Genomic DNA, 18,755 nt, shown 5'->3' with positions numbered 1-18,755 from the left:
TGTCGCGTAATCACGTTTCTTAATTATTGTTTATTTTTGTCATTTAATTACCGTCACTTATTACCGAGTATACATATAAAAAATATTTAAATATAATAAATTAATGTGGTGTCGTGGGACACCAGGTAGGAACGAAGTTCCTTCGGCTAATTCTACAATCGACACAAATTGCAAAAAAAGTCGTGCTCAATTTTATGTAGGTTTTCTTGATTTTTCTCTTAAATTTTGCTGATTAGTTTTTATTTAAGTACAAGAAAGTATTTAGGAAATTCAGTATTTTAGGTAATAATAAATTACTTAAAATAAAAAACATCGTAATTCAAATTATCAACTAAAATAACAAAATATGTCTCTTTATTTTTGATTGACAACATAAAATTACATAGAAATAGAATAGAAAAATAGAAATAAAAATAATTTTAACTCTCATCCCTACTCTTTCTATTACCACTCCACCCCAAAAGAAAGAGGGAGAAAGAGAAAGGTATTATACACTACTCGTCTGTGTATGCGACTGTCGCGCCGGTTAACGGTTTTATTCCACACATTTTTCTTACGGTTTTACTATCACATTTTTTTCAGTTCGGTCACGCAGCGAAATCCCTATCCCTTCCAAGCCTGCCGTAAGGAACTTCTTTCCAAAAATTTAAAACGTAACAAATTATCAATAACTTCAGCTACAAAGCAATCCAATGACTTTTTTTTTATTTCGTTACACAAAATTGACTAAAACCAAGCTATTCTGTCAGTAGTACTTATAAGCCCTCAATCCAGACATCGTAGCTTTTCTGTAGCGCTATTTAGGCGTTCTACAAACGGGGGCGTTCCCTAAATTTGATTTTAATATTAAGCGCGTAATGCCTGTTTGCTTTCGGCCAGTAATTGATACGACACTCTTATTATGCCTCTAATGTCTGTAATTATTTTCGAATTCGTTGGTTTTCAGCTTAAAACGATGGATTATTTGAAGTTACCGTTACCGTTATAATTTATGGCTTGGTTTTCGTGGTGGGTGTAATTTAATAATTAAATATGTTTTACAAATATGTTGGAATTACACATTTTATATATCAATATGTTGTATGTAGAACGAAAACTATACCACTAGACTAATTTCCAGCTCTTAAAATTGACATAAAAACTCAAGATGTCACGCGCAACAAATATGTGGGGTAAATTAAATTTACACTAAGCTTTGTCTAAATTTAGTAACAAGTAACTATTCTGGTTCAGATTAATTAAAAAAAAATACATTAATTAACAATATTATCCAAAAAAAAAAAACGTGATAATGGCCTTATAAAAAAATATAGAAGTATACAGAAAGCTTTTAGGTTCATTATTTTTTAATATCGATCTCAAAATAAGCAGTATAATCACATACAAGTATATCATAATTAATACAAACTTAAATGACGAATCCCTAACATATATTCCCATAATTAAACGTAACTCACATCCAATATAGGTTACGTCGTATATCGCACAGATTATGGCGGCGTCATAAAATATGCATAAAGGTGGTAGAACGCGACGTTTAACCGCTCCCCGCCGTTGTCACCTGCGAGCTGCCACTCGCACCACAATTATCTCTAGACGTGCTCAGACGATAATTAAAAATTGCCACCGTCGAGGCAAGTGTGTGCTGTTAGAATATTTTGGGTTTTTCTTATTATATTTTTACTTAAAATATATTTTTTTATTTTTATTGTTTTAATTATTATTTTTATAAACAAAATTAAATGTGGAAGTGTCTCAATGGGGGTTCTCACGGTCTTAACACTGGGTTCACAGGTTCTCTATGCCTACTCTCCCATATGTGAGATATGGCGTAAAGATAGAAAAAAAACAAATACGGAGCTATACTCTCTGCTTGCTTCACTTGCCATCCTGATTTATTCGTTCGTTGGAATGAAAAAAAAAAACTTTTTAATATACTTAACATACTTTCTCATCGATTATATTCGTAATTCCATACTGCTATACCAACATAATTTTCAAAAACCTTACAAAACCAAAAAATATAACATAAGGATATATTTTCAAATAGTGTAATATAGACAACATATGTTATAATATCGCGAGCGCAGAGTACTCGTGACATAGCGACGAAATCTACAATCCCATTATAGCAATCATCTTACCGTTCATTACGCGAAGCTAAGATAGTAAATTTAAATTAACAGCCCCTTGTTAGTTGAACTATACACAAGAAGACGTTAGTTTTCATTGTATTGTTACATTTATATTATTATATTTTATCTGTGGAAATAGATATGTAAAAATTATTAGTGATATGTCATAAACACTTTGGTGGGAGAATTTTGTATAAGTTTGGTTCTTTTGAGTGATTGCAGGTAATTTTTTAAACCTAGTGCTAAGATATTTCGTTCCCATTAAGACACTTTCGTTCCCAACTTCCCGCCGATGGACTCAATGCCGCGCTTTGCCTCGTTACCAGAGCAAGAAAATATTAAATATTTAATTTCCTCGAGTAGAAATCGAATCTCCACCCGGTCACATCATCACAACAATCGCACGCTTGGGCTGTGGCTTTTTTTTAATTTGCAAAGCAAAAAAAGCAGGAAAGAATAAAATTTTATTTTAAAATTCTAATAGTGCCTCATTGCAATGGAAACTGATTCTATTGCAACGGAATGAATGTTCATTTACTAAGCGAAAATCCGGATTGTGCGCGTGACACCCTTATGTAGCAGTACCAATTACTGTTTTAATTTGAATATTTTCAATTATTTCATATATTTTAGTTTGTGTTAACGAAGTTTGGAGCAAATAGAATACATTTGCGTTAACGCTAGTTCGCTGTTATTTTTGACTATGGAGTTGTTAGTTATGAAATGAAAGCTTCGTCGGTATTAATTTATACACACATGTTTAACTATTGTTAAAATATTATAATTTTATATATAAGGTTAATTTTCATAAAAAAATAATATTATACGATCAAAATATTTTTTGACGTTTAATCTTAATAAATCAATGATCTTGTCTAAATCTCCTAACTAGAATTAGTAACCAAAAAGGAAAACTAAATATACATATTTTGAATAAACCCCACACCACTTTCATATAGCCAGAAGCCAATTTAGCCGTCGCCGTCTTTACCATATCTTTAATGAACACTCATAAGCGTGCACTACTTACAGAAGGTACCTACGGGCGAGGTACCTCTGTAGCTTTCAGGGAAACGAGCTGAGTGGAGTAAGCGACGTTTGCGGGATTTAAGTTTTGTTAACTATTGTATCGTCTGTACGTTCATTCATTTGGTTTGTATTATTATATTAATTATTTTTGTTCATAGTTTTTGGATAAAACGATTTGGTATTTTTTTATACGTATTCAATATAAAGAAAATATCAAATCGTCTTCTAAACGCATTTGCTGTTATTGCTTTAAGTAAGTAATACATAGGCCGACAGTGGTCATCGTAGCTTAGTCTGGAAGTGCCTGACTGCACTGACAATTATTAGGGGTTCGATTATCACTCACTATATATTTTAATTAAAAAAATGTTTCTCTCGTTATGTAACATTCAAACTAGATTTAACATATATGTATATTAAAAATAATTATATCTAGGCTCTCTTTATCTACCTTATTCTTTATTTGAAAATATCACAAAATTTATTATGATAATAAAAATTCACAACCAAAGTCACATGTTTATATATACAACGAGGGCTAAATAAAAATTCTTTTCTTTTCCCGTAAAACAATGTAGGCCCAGGGAAATGCTAATACGGGGCGGTTCCGTACAAATTGATACTCGATCGTCGCTCATATAAAACACTCTGAACGAGATCGTCCCATGAATAATAAAGAACGTGGTGTGTTCGTAGTGGTGACGTAACTTTATCACTCTACGAGCTTCTACGACGAATTTCTGTGTTCTATAATGCATTCTCATATAGAAATATTGTATAAGAATTGTATTATTGCTGCTATTATTTTATATTACTGTAGATTACATATACATCTATTTAGTTAAGCAAATATTTTTAAGGACACTATTTATTTTTTAAATGGCTGTTTATTTAATTAACAGTTTAAGAATTAAATGGTTTCCTAAGCAAAAAGTTATAATAGAAATACATTATTTTAAAAATGACTTAAATTTATATCTTTTATATTTTATAGACTAAATTTTTCATCCACTACGACAAAATATTTGAATGCAAAAAGAAAATAATATTTAAAAAATCTAATTCACCCTAGCAAGACCGTACGTAATACCTACCTTACATTTATTCGTTGCACGTTCGTTGTAAAACATCAATCCGATTTTTATGTTGACCCGACTGACTATAATTCTTGTTTTCGTTCTTCTTGATATTGTTAGTTTAAGCGAAGATGTTAAAGAGCATTGCATTATAACTTAAAATATACCGTAACTATAAAACGTAAAGTTATTTTCACAATTTTTTTACCTATTGTATATCAATGTTTAATATTAAATAGGTATACTATTTAATATTAAACACATCTAGTTTTACATCTAGTTTTAGTATATATTTCTTTATTTTCACGTTATATCTTACACACAGCGGGGTAGACAGAGGAAACTTAGTTAAAACTCTCCGTTCTCTGTTTCACGCCCAATTTTCGAATCGCCCTTTGTCTTGTTATCACAGCGAGCAAATGAAAATAATACATTTAAGTGTCCAAGTGGGAATCTAGGCCACGAAGGCCTCGTCTCTTTTTTCTGTGTATCCATTTAAAATCATATGATTAACAAAAGAGAAAAGAAAAAAAAGTTTTAGTAACCCAACCAAAATATATATTGTAAAACATTTATTAGAAATATGTTTCAAAATCGTCAAATATACATTTATTGACTAATCGACGTTTAATCTGAACGCTCCACAGTTAATATCAGTCGGAATTAAATCACTGTGTGTCGATTAATCCGCTACAAGAACGACGATTACGGTAATAGACTACATTCGTAATAGTGCTACGTGGAGCTACGAAGAGATATTTTAGAGGTGGTAAATATATTTATTATTTATTACAATAGTTTTTTTTAAAGATTATTGAATATTTTTTTTAACATCATGCATCTCCGAAGGTTACGGGATAGTTTAGTGAACGTAGTGATAAATCACTTCGTTTTTTATTATTGATCACTGATATCAATGACACTGTTTATTTAAACGATAAGATATAAGATCGTGGATTCGATCGCCACTCGCAGAAACGAAAAATTTCATATTTACATTTCCTCGCTTTAGTATAAAAGCAAACCGCGGTGTTGAGTTCCGCTACTCAACACACAATGCTATCAAAGCTCTCGAAGCTTACATATGAAAAAAAAATGAATAACCACACTCATATACTCCATAAACACAGAGTATTTATGCCAGTAGTTCCACTATGGCATACGTAAACACCGTTCCCACTACCCTGTTTACTTACGGAATCCGTACAGACAATTAGCTCTAATACGATTAACATTCGCAGGTGTCATGAGCGCTCGTTGCGTGAATGTTCAGTCGCGCGTCACTTGTTACTCGTTGATTTGCGAAATGGGCTATGATTGTTAGCACTCTGCTTTAATATTCGTATGTTGTAAGGTTTTCTTTTTATTTTTTTTTAGGTTTAAGGTTTAGGGGAAAAGGTTTTTGGAAATATTTTTTTATTTTTTGTAAGTTTAGTTTTCAATCATTAGGTGAACTCGTGATATGGTCATGTCAGAAAAGTTTAAACAGACTTTATTACGTTTAAATGTTAAAACTTTCTCAGTACTTGTCAAATCATCACAATTTATTTTTATATATAAAGACAGGAAAGGAAAAGCAATTGCTATTTTTCCATTAATTATTTCTTTTAATTTTTTTCGCAATATCTATGAATATAATATAGAGCGTTGCGAAATTCAGTCATAATTTACCTGTTACTTGTTTATTTATGAAACTTTTTAAGGGTTTCTAAGACGTCATCGTGGATTTTTAAACATAGCGAACTGTGGTTGTTGTTATATAATGATAACATAAATTTTCTAGCTACTTTGTTTTTCACTAGCCAGGTATGTTGAGGTGGCGGAATACAACATCTCGGTAGGCAGGTCTTACCTGAGCGATGGAACAAAATAATTCCTTCCCCAAATGGGAATCGAATCAACTACACTATAAAGGATAGCGTTATTTATATAGATTCACATTAGATTAAATAGATAAATTAAACTTATTCAGACAATTTAGCGTATTAGGTCAATTTATTTTTCTTCTTTACGGCCAATTACAAGTACTTATAGTTAACTGCATAATATAACCATCATTAGATATATACATAAATGCTAAATAATAAAAAATATAGTAAAACAAAATGATCAAATTCCAAATTGTTGTAAAGCCCTTAATAACACGAGCGCCGTAAGACGCGGTAAGTACTAGTTATTACGTCTATCTGAATACAGAATGTGAGGGAACATCAAATGTGCATTCAGCGGTGAGGGACAACGAGTGTCGTGAGAGACGCTCGAGGCGAGGAAGTGAGCACAAAGCGACGCCTTCGTGTTGTCTCGACGAAATATCATAGAGCAGACGTGGTATGGAATTGGTGAAGATAATATATTTGGTTAAATTTAGTTTGTATTTAATTAAACATTAATTGATTTTAAATGGATTTTTCTATAGATTCACGTATATATCCTGAATATAGGTAAATAGAACATGGTGTTAAGATACTCCGCTCTCCGCTTTTCGCCTGAATTCGGGATATCGCGTGTAGAGTGGCGAAAATCAACGCTGCACTTAGCGAGAGTGAGGAAATTAAAATATTAGATATTCCTTCGACTCGCTTCTAATTAGACGCTGTCCCTCTGTGCTAGGAGGTTTTTAATAATTATAATCAAATATTAATATGTCCTACAATTATTATTATAAATACTTTCAGTTTTCAGTTTCAGTCTTAACAAAAAATGTTAAATCTATCTTCTTGTCTTCATAAATTGATTATTACCATATCTAATGTGAATTATCTGCACATTCTACGATCTATATTCTTACCACAAACGTGGAGCAAAGGAGTCTTATTCAACAAGCGAGTGCATCGGCCTTCACCAGCAGGGAACAGGTAGCAGGTAGCTGCCAGCATAAAGATATTGAGAGTGCATTGTCGCGAAGAGCATTGTTTGCGGGCAGCATCTGCGATAACACCGTCCGCACACCCGCTTTGTCTACTAATTGTTATATTCTAACAAAGACAGTACAGAAACAAACCATATCAGCTTGTTAGCTCCAGGCTAAACGCTCCACCTAATAACGTGTCTTCTAACAATTATTCAGTGTTTCCAATACGATAGGAAATTGGCTATAGACTATTGGAATTTACTATTGGAGGCCAGTCGTGGCGCAGGGGCACAAAGTAAGAAATATTTATTTAAATTTGGAATTTCATTTCTTCGCTCTGGTGTCGAGCCAATGTCTCCAGGATTCGAGGAAAAATGAGTAACGGAGTTTCTTAATTCTAGATTCCCGCTGACTACCCTGCTGTGGGCAGGATACAGAGTGAAGCCGATTTTTTTTTGACTATTGGAATTTACCAGTTATTGTTGCATCGGCTGCCACTCATGCCGGTCCAAATCTAATCATCTAGGCTGTATGATTGACGGTTACCCAATATAACTGTGGGGCCGCTAAGACTTCCATCGGCTAATAATGAAAAAGGGGCTCGCTGCGCCAATATTGCACTAATGATCTTCATTTTCAAATTTCCAGTGGATCGACGTTTATTCGTTTTAAAACGTTCGACTCGAGCGCTAGTGCCGATCGCTCCCCGCCTCTGTACGGCATCAATCATTTTTAGAGGGTTTCGCTTAAACAAGTTTCCTTCCTGCCTCCGTCTTTTGCATAGAATGATCTCGGTTAAACCAACAGAGCGATCGTTTCCCGTAACCGCTCGTGTTATTTTTTAAGAATAAATAAAATTATTTCTCAGGGGAAATGGGATTGGATTTCGTTAAATATGGCTTAGTAATTGAATTGAAATCTCTCAATGTCGGCGTTCAATTAAGCTTTACGTTTCTTGCTTGATGAGGGCATTTTCCTTTGTTACCGAGAAAGTAATATTATAATTCATTTGAGGCTAATTAGATTTAGTTTAAGCGTGTTTGTATTGAAAGTGTCTATAAAGTTTTATTGTTATCAGAACGCCGAAAACCTTGTAAATTTTCCTTTTTAATAAAAAATAATTACGTATAAGATTTCTATTCCTTTTAGGTGTCTATTCCCAGCACATTAATTACAGTATATCCATAACGGAACCTGTCAAGAGTGATTAATGCTAATGTCGGACGCAAGATTTTTAACTAAGTTAAGATTAAAATAGCTTACGGTATTATAATCGGGCTCGGGGCGGATCCGTCATCCCCCGGCAAATTACAATGACACATCCGCTGGGATTTTCAGTCAATACAACTTAGAAATATCTAATGGTTGGAACAAAACAAAATCTATATACGTATATATATATATATATATATATATATATATTGTTTTTATCTCTGTATCTATCTTATATACGCTAAGGAAAATGTTTATGTAATTAAAGATATTTCAAGTCTCTTACGTAAGTGCAGATTAGTTACAAAAAATACAATCGTTGCTTTTTTATTACAGATACAGAATAGAAATTTGACTGTTAACGCAACGGTTATAGGTTCAATTTCTACTTGGAGCAAATGACTTCATAGTTTTCAATTTAAATGTGATATTTAATATTATTTGTTAAATTATTGAATAACGAGATCTACTAATAGTTAAAGAAGTAGTAAGTTTATAATAGTTTTTATCTGTAAAATAAGTATAAATTTCCATATTTCGGAATTCTATAAGCTCTCTTACAGTAGGTCCTCGGGAAATGCCCTAGGATTACACAGCCAGTTTAATATTTTCACAAAAAAAAATTGCATAAACGTTCATTTGAGGTGCGGAACCCTAAAAAGTAGAAATACAATCTCAACCAAATAAATAATTTGGAGATTTCAAATTACGTAAAATTGTACATTTCGTGAACAGGAAAAGAAAAGTTCTCATCTATCGGGCAAAGTGTTTTGCTAACGTAACGGCAGGTAATGTCATTTATTCTTTAGATTGCTTCTAATAACATCCTGAGTTTAAACAATATCGATTTGGGGTTGGTTTGGGAAACAATTTGCGGTGAAAATCCGCGATAGACTTGATGTGAGCAAAGGGGCCACTTTTTATTCCGATTATTTTTTCCAAGGGAGATTCTGATCTTTGTTTTATGAGAGCGATTAAGAAAAGCATATTTGGAGTGTGTACTCTAGCTTTATTTGCACCGAAGAGGGAAGGCACGCTTCATTGATCTGTAATCGGTTTTCACATTTTATTGCTGCATTATTTATTCGAGGGTTATGAGTGTGCGGGAGATGAAGTTGTTTCGTTTGGAGGTTTTTTCTTAATAAATCTTTATTATATTTAATTATTTTTGACGTAAATTATAATAAACATAATATCCCAATAAAAACTATCATTTCTATTCATTATAATATATATTCTTTAGAATTAAACAAAGTGAAATAAACGTTTTCATTAAATTTTTGTTATTTGCGGCGTATAAATCCTTTCCGCAGTTTATATTCGCATTGAATTCGGGGCGTTAAGCGTTGTATTGTGGCGTAGGGCTTCTGTTTACTGATTTGAATGCAAGGCGCTCACCAGCAAGGGTTGTCTTAATTGAGCGCGGACCGCAGCCGGCGAACGTCACCGCGGTATGCTTTTAAGAGGAACGTGTGAAATGGCAGGTTAAAATATGAAATATTTTACTGTGTCTTCTAGTGAAACTGAAATAATTTCAACGAAATCTTATTGAAATTAATAATATTATTTGTATGTGTTTATAATTTTTTTGGGAAATTATCTTATGACTAAATTATACTAACATTTTTCGGAAATTTTAACTTCTATTATTGATAAGAAATTTGTTTTACAGTGCCAATATATTTCTATCTTAGATTAAACCGATATCGAAATGTGATTGTCTTGATAAAATTGAAAAAAAAATATATCTCAGATATTTATATAATATTATACGAATTACAAATCGAAAGAAAACAATATGATTTAAGAAACACGACGTAGCGCCAAGATTCATAAATTAAAACGTCACAGTGCTTTTGTTTAGTAAAATAACGGCATATTAATTATTCAGAGCCACACTCATCGCAATCAGAATAAGTGCTGATGTTTCTGTCAGCGGCGGCGGTGTACACGATTAGAATTCTTAAACCACCCCGAAGGCTTGATTAGAGGAAATTAAAATCATTATACTCGGGTACGCCGCGACACCACAATATCTCTACCCGTCTGTAGTAAAAATAAGGGAAACGCACATAAAGAAGGCGAAGGCGAAGGCGGAGGCGGTCGGCGGAAACGGAAGCGGCACCATCTTGGAGCCGCCGGGCGAGAAAACAATGGATTCGTTAATTAACATTTTCTTACGCCTCGCGGCTGTCGAACGAACGGTTAATCGGACAAAATATTTACGACGTGGAAGAGATGAAATTCCTTCATGGAATTGCTATTGGGGAGCGGTGGGATTATGAAAGTGCGTTCTGACGACGACGTCTAGCCATCTCAGCTTAATTACAAATTAGTCGTAAAAATTATAATTTTACAACGTTTTTGTTAAAGAAATTAATAAAAACGCTCCAATATCTCATATTTCAGAACAATGAAAAAGGTTGAAAAAAAAATCGCTTCACATATCGTATGTAAAAGGAAAAAATGTGTAACAACCCTTATGTTTGACTTGAATACAGCCAGCAAACAATAAATCAATGAACGTTCGCAGTGCACAGTTACCGGCGCCTGCGGCCGGTGACGGTGCGTGAAAAATTGCTCTCATCTATACCTCGAGATAGCGCCCGCCATGTCATATATTTCCGTTTTGTATTTTGTATGGTGTGTATTGAGTTAATATTATAGATAAATTTAAATTAGAATGTATATATAATAAAGATAAATAAATTATAATAAATTTTATTATCTGTATAAGTCCGGTTTGTATTTTTTCTTCACTTCTTCTCCGTCGTCGTATTTGAACTTATAGTCATTGCTCATTAACTCAAATTATATAAAATAAGTTTAATTCGTTAGTCACTTTTGGGGAAACAAAAGTGTCTTAATGGGAACAGTGTATCTTAACACTAGGTTCCGAGGTTCCCTCTGCCTGCCCTGCCATGTGGGATAAAGCATGAAACAAAAAAGAAATTTTGGATCAAACAAAGTGCCTTTAATCAATAGACACGTCAAAAGAAAACAAATTCAAACGAACTGCCCGCGCTGGACGTTCATTGCGTCCATATTGACTGTTTGATGGAGAACCATCATTTGTTACGATTCGAATGTGTTCGCAGTTTGCTCACTTTATTATGCATTTCAGTATTCAGAACGAATACTGCCAATCTGGATGGTTTATGGTATCAACTAAATATCCTTTTGTGCCTATTAATTTCACAGATTAAAAATAGTTTCATAAAAGAATCTCGATTATTAAATTTAATAAATATTTAAAAAATATATTAACGAACTGTTAATTAAATTCTATACAATCTATATAACGTAAAAAGTAATTGTCACATAAATAAAACAAGAACTGTCCAAATATAATTTTGCGTATGTCAACACAGTACTATGGGTAAAATTTGATCGCTGTATTTTCCATTTGTAACTGGCAATAAAAGTTCGTTAGTAGTGGATTACCGCCATTAAACGCTATCCCAGCAGTAAAGCGGGTAATCGATGCGCCTCCATGTTTATTGTCGTGTAACGGACAGGGTCTTGCTAATTCTGAGATTTCATTTTATCGTATAATATGCATAATACTTTATTATTATAAAATAAGGAATATCAAGAAAGTTATATTTTGTAAAATATTGTAAAAATTTACATACACAAAAAAATAGATAGATAGATATCTTATTTGATAAAATATTGTGATTTTCTATTATTTTCCTAATTCGGAAATTGCACGAAAAAAATAAAAATAAAAAAACTTTTAAAATAATTAAAACTACTCTCTTCATAAAATATACTATATTTATACTGTATTAATGTGGACTGACATATTACATTGGCCAAAGTATCGGAGTATATATCGAATCGCGTGTCGAATCCCGGATACCCTATCCAGTATCGCCACGATAGCGTCTTATTTCAATGAAAAGAAAAACAAAACAACCAAATAATAATTAGATAAAGCACGTGACTGTTGCCAACTTTTTATCGTAGCCCAGTCACGGCAGCGTACCGGCCACCGTCTCAATTATTAATTGTAATTTTTGACAGGCACCTGTCAATTTCGCAGCGTTCAACCCTTCCCTAATCCTCCTCAAGACGCGAGGTGCTGGGACGTCTCCTCAGCGCCCCCCGGAATAAATTAGCTGTCTCCCGACCACATCGGGATATAAAATTTTGAATATGAATGGAAAATTTTGCATTCGTAATAAACCGTTTCGCCGTGTATCCCGCAGATGCGTACTGGGAGTGGATAAAAACGGAATCCAAGTCGTGTCGTTCCTCAGGTGGCCCGCCATAAATATTTATTAATTATTTTTTCAATAATCTCTCCTCTCTTGTATCCTCTAAGGATGGAGGGATATCTCCACCGTTAATTGCTTTTTGTTTCATTTGAATAAGTATTGTTTTTGACTGCTCGAGCGAGATGCTGAGTTTTATAAAATCTCGACGATGAATAAATTTATTAAAATCAATTTCATTAAAGCAGTGTTATTAATTTTCTTCTCAAACGATAATATTTTTTTGGAACTAAGTTTTATGAAATACCTGAGCCTATAAAGTTTTTGTATATAAATAGAAACATATCAATAACTAAGTTTCAATGTATGAAATTATTACAGAATAAGGCGTAAAATAAAATATTAGTAAAAAATATTAGTTTATAATTATACTTATTTGCTTATAATTGTAGGTATATAATTTTTGAATACGATAAAAGTCTATTTAGTCTATTTAGTATCTACACGAAACGAATGTATTTGTCGGGACCCAGAGAGAATCTAGTCATAGTTCTCCAACTATTTTTTAATTTTTGAGAATTTACAACAATATTTTATATATGAAAATTAAAATTCTTTATTCTCTACAAAAATTTTATAAATAGGTATCAGCCGTATCTTATTCTATCGATGTTGAAGCTTAATTTGAATAAAAATACGAAATCTTTCAGATTAGGCGATGTCTACGGCAGCCTAATTGTTTTTATAATTTGAAGGAAAACCGAAAGAAGTATATTCGAATTGGTAGAGCACGACACGTAGCGTCTGATGCGCCTTGCGGTTGCAAAATAACTTTAAAATGTGAAAATGTTGGTTTTGCCAAATACTACTTTGCGATAGAACAAATAAAGTTCAATTTTGAAACGATATAATATGAAGGAAAAAATTAATTTGGCTTTTGAATATACCCAGTCGCCTCAGTTTTATTTTCATAGCCTTGTATAATTTTATTGGAATAGCCGAATCCAGTCGCAGATGATCGTCGTTTTTCTATATGGAAGTGTAAAAGTTTTTTTCAGCAGAAAGTTAGCAACATAGACAATTTAAAATATTTTTTTATACATGGTTGTTTTAAATATCTGACATCTCGTCTATTTCGAGATATATTATGGCTTAAAATATTAAAGAAACATGTATAGATCAAGATTCCTGAGGGAAAGTTGGAGACCAATTTTATATACAACCAAAATTTACAACTTTAAATGTCCATTTATTTTCCTAATAACTTACATAAAAAACCTATTTAAAAAAAAAACTTTTATAAGTAGTTACCACCCTAATACAGACTATTACATTTTATACTGAAATTATTTTAGAATTATTTCATTTTCATAATATAAACGACATACGATTACTGAATCAAATTATACAGGCACCAATTTTTCACATACAACTTTCCGCAGGCCACCGACGTCACCCTCGGCAAGTTAATTTTTTATTTGATCAAGATAGTTACCGAAGGCAAATAGTTTCGTAATAAAGCCAATTTTTTGATAATACCATACTTCAGTGAATATTTCGAGCGGTTTATTCGTTAAGGACAAAATTATACGCCGAGACGTGTCATTTCATAGGCAATTTTGAAGTCGTTTGATTTCAATTAATCTCATTTTCAACTTTAGTAATTTTATTTGTGAAACGACAGTACAGGAATTTCTTTGTAATATACATTTTGAAACGTTATTCCTATTTGCATAAATTAGACAAAATAGATTGTTTTACAAACCAATAAGTTTTTTTAATAACTTTTCTTTTTTAACTTCATATTAACTCCAGAAAGTAAAAACTGTATTTTTTATTCTTCGTTTATTTTTTTTCTACTTACGGTTACTTTTTCTGTTATTTTAAATTTTAATTTTTGGCGTTGTATCAGTTTCAATAATTAAAATATATTAATACGCTTATGTTTTTCTTTTTTATGTATATTTTATAAGAAGCAAAAATCTGAATAAAATTTACTAAATAAGTATTGTATTGGTAAAGCTTATCACCGTTGAATATTATAGTATTCATCAGTCAAATTGGGAGTACAAATGTGCTTTGATCTCACAGATAACGGTGCCCGTAACAAATTAACCCGTAACTCGCAACATGGTTCAAAATTGTGATATCCTATCGCGATATCTACTCACCCGTAACGACATTGATTAAACTGATGTGTTGCAACGAGTGCCGTTCATTTTGCTTATAATATATAGGAGGTAAATATCGTAACCTATTATTATTCTGTATTTTAATATTAATGTATTTTTAATTTACAAAAAATAAATTGCATTTACAGGTGGAGTTTTTCAAAAATAATACCAGTCAAATAAGTGCGTGTAGGACTCACTCACTGAGAGTTCCGCATCAATTTAGGATTGTAGATCAAGCGGAAGTAAAACTTTTATAAGTTGATAAATTTATGTTTTCCGTTATACGTGTCTCTGTAGGTCCATGAGAAGTATCCTACAGGTTTTGCTTTACCCTATGTATTTCATACAAAATGTACCAAAAACGATACATAAATATTCGTATTTTTTAATTGCGTGGACTCAGAGGTTTGATTTTTTTTGGGCTCTAAGAGATCGTAGACTTGAATGTTTGGTATTAATTTCAGCTTGGTACCTTCACACTTCACATCTCAAGCAAAATTGTGTTGATAGACGGCTATACGGACAAAAAAGTGATCCTATAAGGGTTTTGTATTTTTTTTGAAGTACGGAACTCTAAAAACGCTATTTTATACATTTATCTTTGAACAAGGCAGTTTTATTGAAGAATAAATTCCAAAAAAAAATCACGTGAGCTACGAAATAAAAATAAAACTGTCAATTATGAACAGCTTAATAATACGACGACGTCTAAATTATATGACAGCGGTTTATTTACAGGTTCGAGTTACATTTGTAAGGTTAGCGGCAAGTCGCGATTCATATAATGTTTGGATCGCGTGAAATTGAACAATATCAGTCTCGATTGACTTTGAGGAAATGAATAGATTTCATTTTAGTGTCATTTGTAGAGCTAATGGCGCCTCCCGCTAATGTTGGTAATAGACACGGCGAGGGGGGGTTGAAATGGTAAATTACTGATGACAAATGTTAATGTTGTGGAAATTGAGTGTGTTGTCTTTGTTCTTCAATCATTATTTTTGGTTTATTCAGATTGTAAACAAATATTTTTGATGCTTTACCAGCTTGTGTATTTTCTTGGATTAGTAATTTAAACACTGATAACTAGAGGGATATTGCTGATCTCAAGTCTACACAATTTGGTCTAACTTATGTCAAAAATTATGAAACTTTTCATGTGAACCAAACGAGGCTTATATTTTACATAAATTATAAATGTAGTTTCTATGTCTAATTTAATATCAACTGACATCCCGGTTATCAATTCATTTTTTATTTAGATACTTTCAACATAAAATATCTAAATTGGATCATAATGTCTTCTTCCTATTTCCTCGAAACAAAAACTCTATAATAAATAATGCCGTATGTCATTTCTCAGCACGTATGAAATTTATAACTCGTGGAGCGATTTCGAAGGGCAATTTATTTGTAATGGCCCATTTGATAGATACAAGAAATAGTAGGGAAAAAAGTATGTAATATTTGAAATTATATATTTTTTTACCAATAAAGTACCTGTTATTGCTACTAAAGCTACCTTATTTCCAGAAATAAAAGTTTATAAGGACATTACGTCGTTTTAATTTATGGAAAGAAAAAGCGATAGAAAAGATCTTCGCTCTTAATATTGCGTACAATCAGTAAAACAATAAGGCATGCTAGGAAATTAAATTGTCATAATTGATAAGTAAATAAAAAAATATCAGAAAATACTAAAACATAAATAAAACGTCCATATCACGCCCCCCACACATACATCAGGGTTCGGGAGCAAGAGTCACCACACCGATTTGTGACTTAATCACTTTATTGGCGGCAAGGGAGCGCGCTTATCAGAAAGAAAACGATACCGCTGATATATGAGTAAACAAGCTTGCACTTTTCCTCGACTTTTGGCGGTCACAGAGGCCATAAAGTCGACGGCGAAGTTTGTATTGCGCTCGTGGGGAGACTCGAGTGCTTTTTGAACGTTGTTTTTTAATAGAACCCGATTTAAAAGTCGTAATTTACTTGCCTTGTCAGTGTTGACGTCGCTGCAGTCCCGGGCATCTGTAAAAATAAGAGTGCATTGGTGTATAAAAAGCATAAAAATGGAAAATAATAAAATGATATTAGGAGTTTACTTAAGTATATGTAATTTTTCAATTATATTACGATTATTATTTAATATAGTTTAATATACTTTAAGATTATATCAAATCTGACATGTATTGTTGGAATCCACAATTTCTTACAATTGCCGGAGAATTAAAAAAAAGGACATATCTTGAGATATGGGCATATCTAGAGCGATTTTCCAGTAAGAGCCTGGCCTCCAATTGCTAACATGGTTAAGCAATAGGTTTCTTTGTAAATTTTATTTAAAATTTAAAGAAAATGAAATTTTGTAGAAATGTGACAATCTACCTTGATGTTAGTTTTATTTTTAGTTAAACTAAGCTTTAACCTACCAACCTTGCCATTTGCAGGAGCTTAATCAAAGTAGAAGAATAGACATTGAAAAATGAAAAAAGCATATTTTTTCATAAAATTTCTTAATACTGTATATATTAGGGATATATTTTATAATAATAAGAAAGGGGTACTAAAGCATTGTGTTCACACAATATTTGTATCAGTCCGGTGATTAGCGTACACTACGCAACGCATCGGACCTAAATATGTTTGTACTTCGGCTTCCCACACACCAATATAGGAACCCTCTTGAGGATCAGCCATTACGTAGCCTCTTAACGGCCGACGGTTTTAATTAAAAACTTCTTGCATTAGCGCGTGTCCAACCAATCATGGCTTAAATCTTCATGAGATATTGTTTTTGCAAATATTATATAAAATATATTATATTTCGTTCATTGATTTTCCTAATAATAGAACACGATATGGCCATGTAAATTTTCTATATGAGTAGAGTAGGTTTAGCTTAGCAAAAAAAATCACGATCCATAGAAAAAATGTTTCAGGGTATTAAAACAAAATATACTATAGAAGTAACATATTTAACACTTCATTCAGTTTTTAAATAAAAAATATAATAATTAAACTTGTAACTCCTGTATAATATAATATGCAATATCATGCTTTGCCTATTGGTACCGAATATTATTGGAGCATATTAAATGGGTCAGGCTGGTTCCCCGGCCTAAACAAACAGCGCAGCCTCAAGTACCGTCTTAACCAGCAATAAACAAGAGCAGGTGTACCACCGGTAGTCTCAACCGCTGTCCGTACAAACTTGGAAAGTATTCGCCGGCGTACAAACATACGGTCCTCGTTATGCATGCCTCGCTGGGTTTAATCACGGGGTAACCCGCCCAGGGCAAGCCTAATGTTTTCACTATGTATTTTTTAAGTACCAACCAGGAGCCAACTTGCCGGTATTTTGTGCTCGTGACTCTCGATATTCTTATTCTCCCTCCGCTTGTATATCAAAATATTTCATTTCGACAGCGCTAATTGGAAATTTCGTGTTCCACTTTTTTTTGGAAACAGCAGTACAATATTACGCTTCGTTTCGCTCGTAATTCTTATGTTTTGCAACAGATTGTAGGAAAATGATTGTTTATTCTATAACACAGTCGATTTCAATATCTTTAATATTCTTGATGTATAGATGCACGAGGACGTAATATAGCATCCGATGAAAGGCAGACAATAGTTTCATATGAACAGTATTTGAAGTTTGCACCCGTACCGTATCGAACAGATGTTCCTCAAACATCTATTAGCCTTGTAGTATCCGACAGACGCCCTCATCTGAATCTTGGTCTATTATGTGATGTGTCCAATATTGACACAGCGTCCCGCCGATTGTGCACACCTCACGATCCCTTGTCACGTTCAGTGTATTTGAATTCCAACGAGAGATATATTGTATTTTATGGACGGTCCATATAGGATCGGGTCGTATAGGATCATATCATATCACAGCTGATCGATGCCCCCACCGATCAATTAAACGTCCAAAAGCTAATTAATCACGCAGCATCTAGCAGCGTCAGCTAACCAAATTTTGTTTGACTTGCCAGAAAGTTGTGGAGTCTTATTTATTTTTTATCAATTTCCTCCGGACGGTCTTA

This window comes from Heliconius melpomene, chromosome 20 (genome assembly GCF_056956725.1).
Source record: "Heliconius melpomene rosina isolate 202511_hmr_F chromosome 20, ASM5695672v1, whole genome shotgun sequence".
In the NCBI taxonomy this organism is placed as follows: Eukaryota; Metazoa; Arthropoda; class Insecta; order Lepidoptera; family Nymphalidae; genus Heliconius; species Heliconius melpomene.
This window is presented reverse-complemented; position numbering follows the sequence as displayed.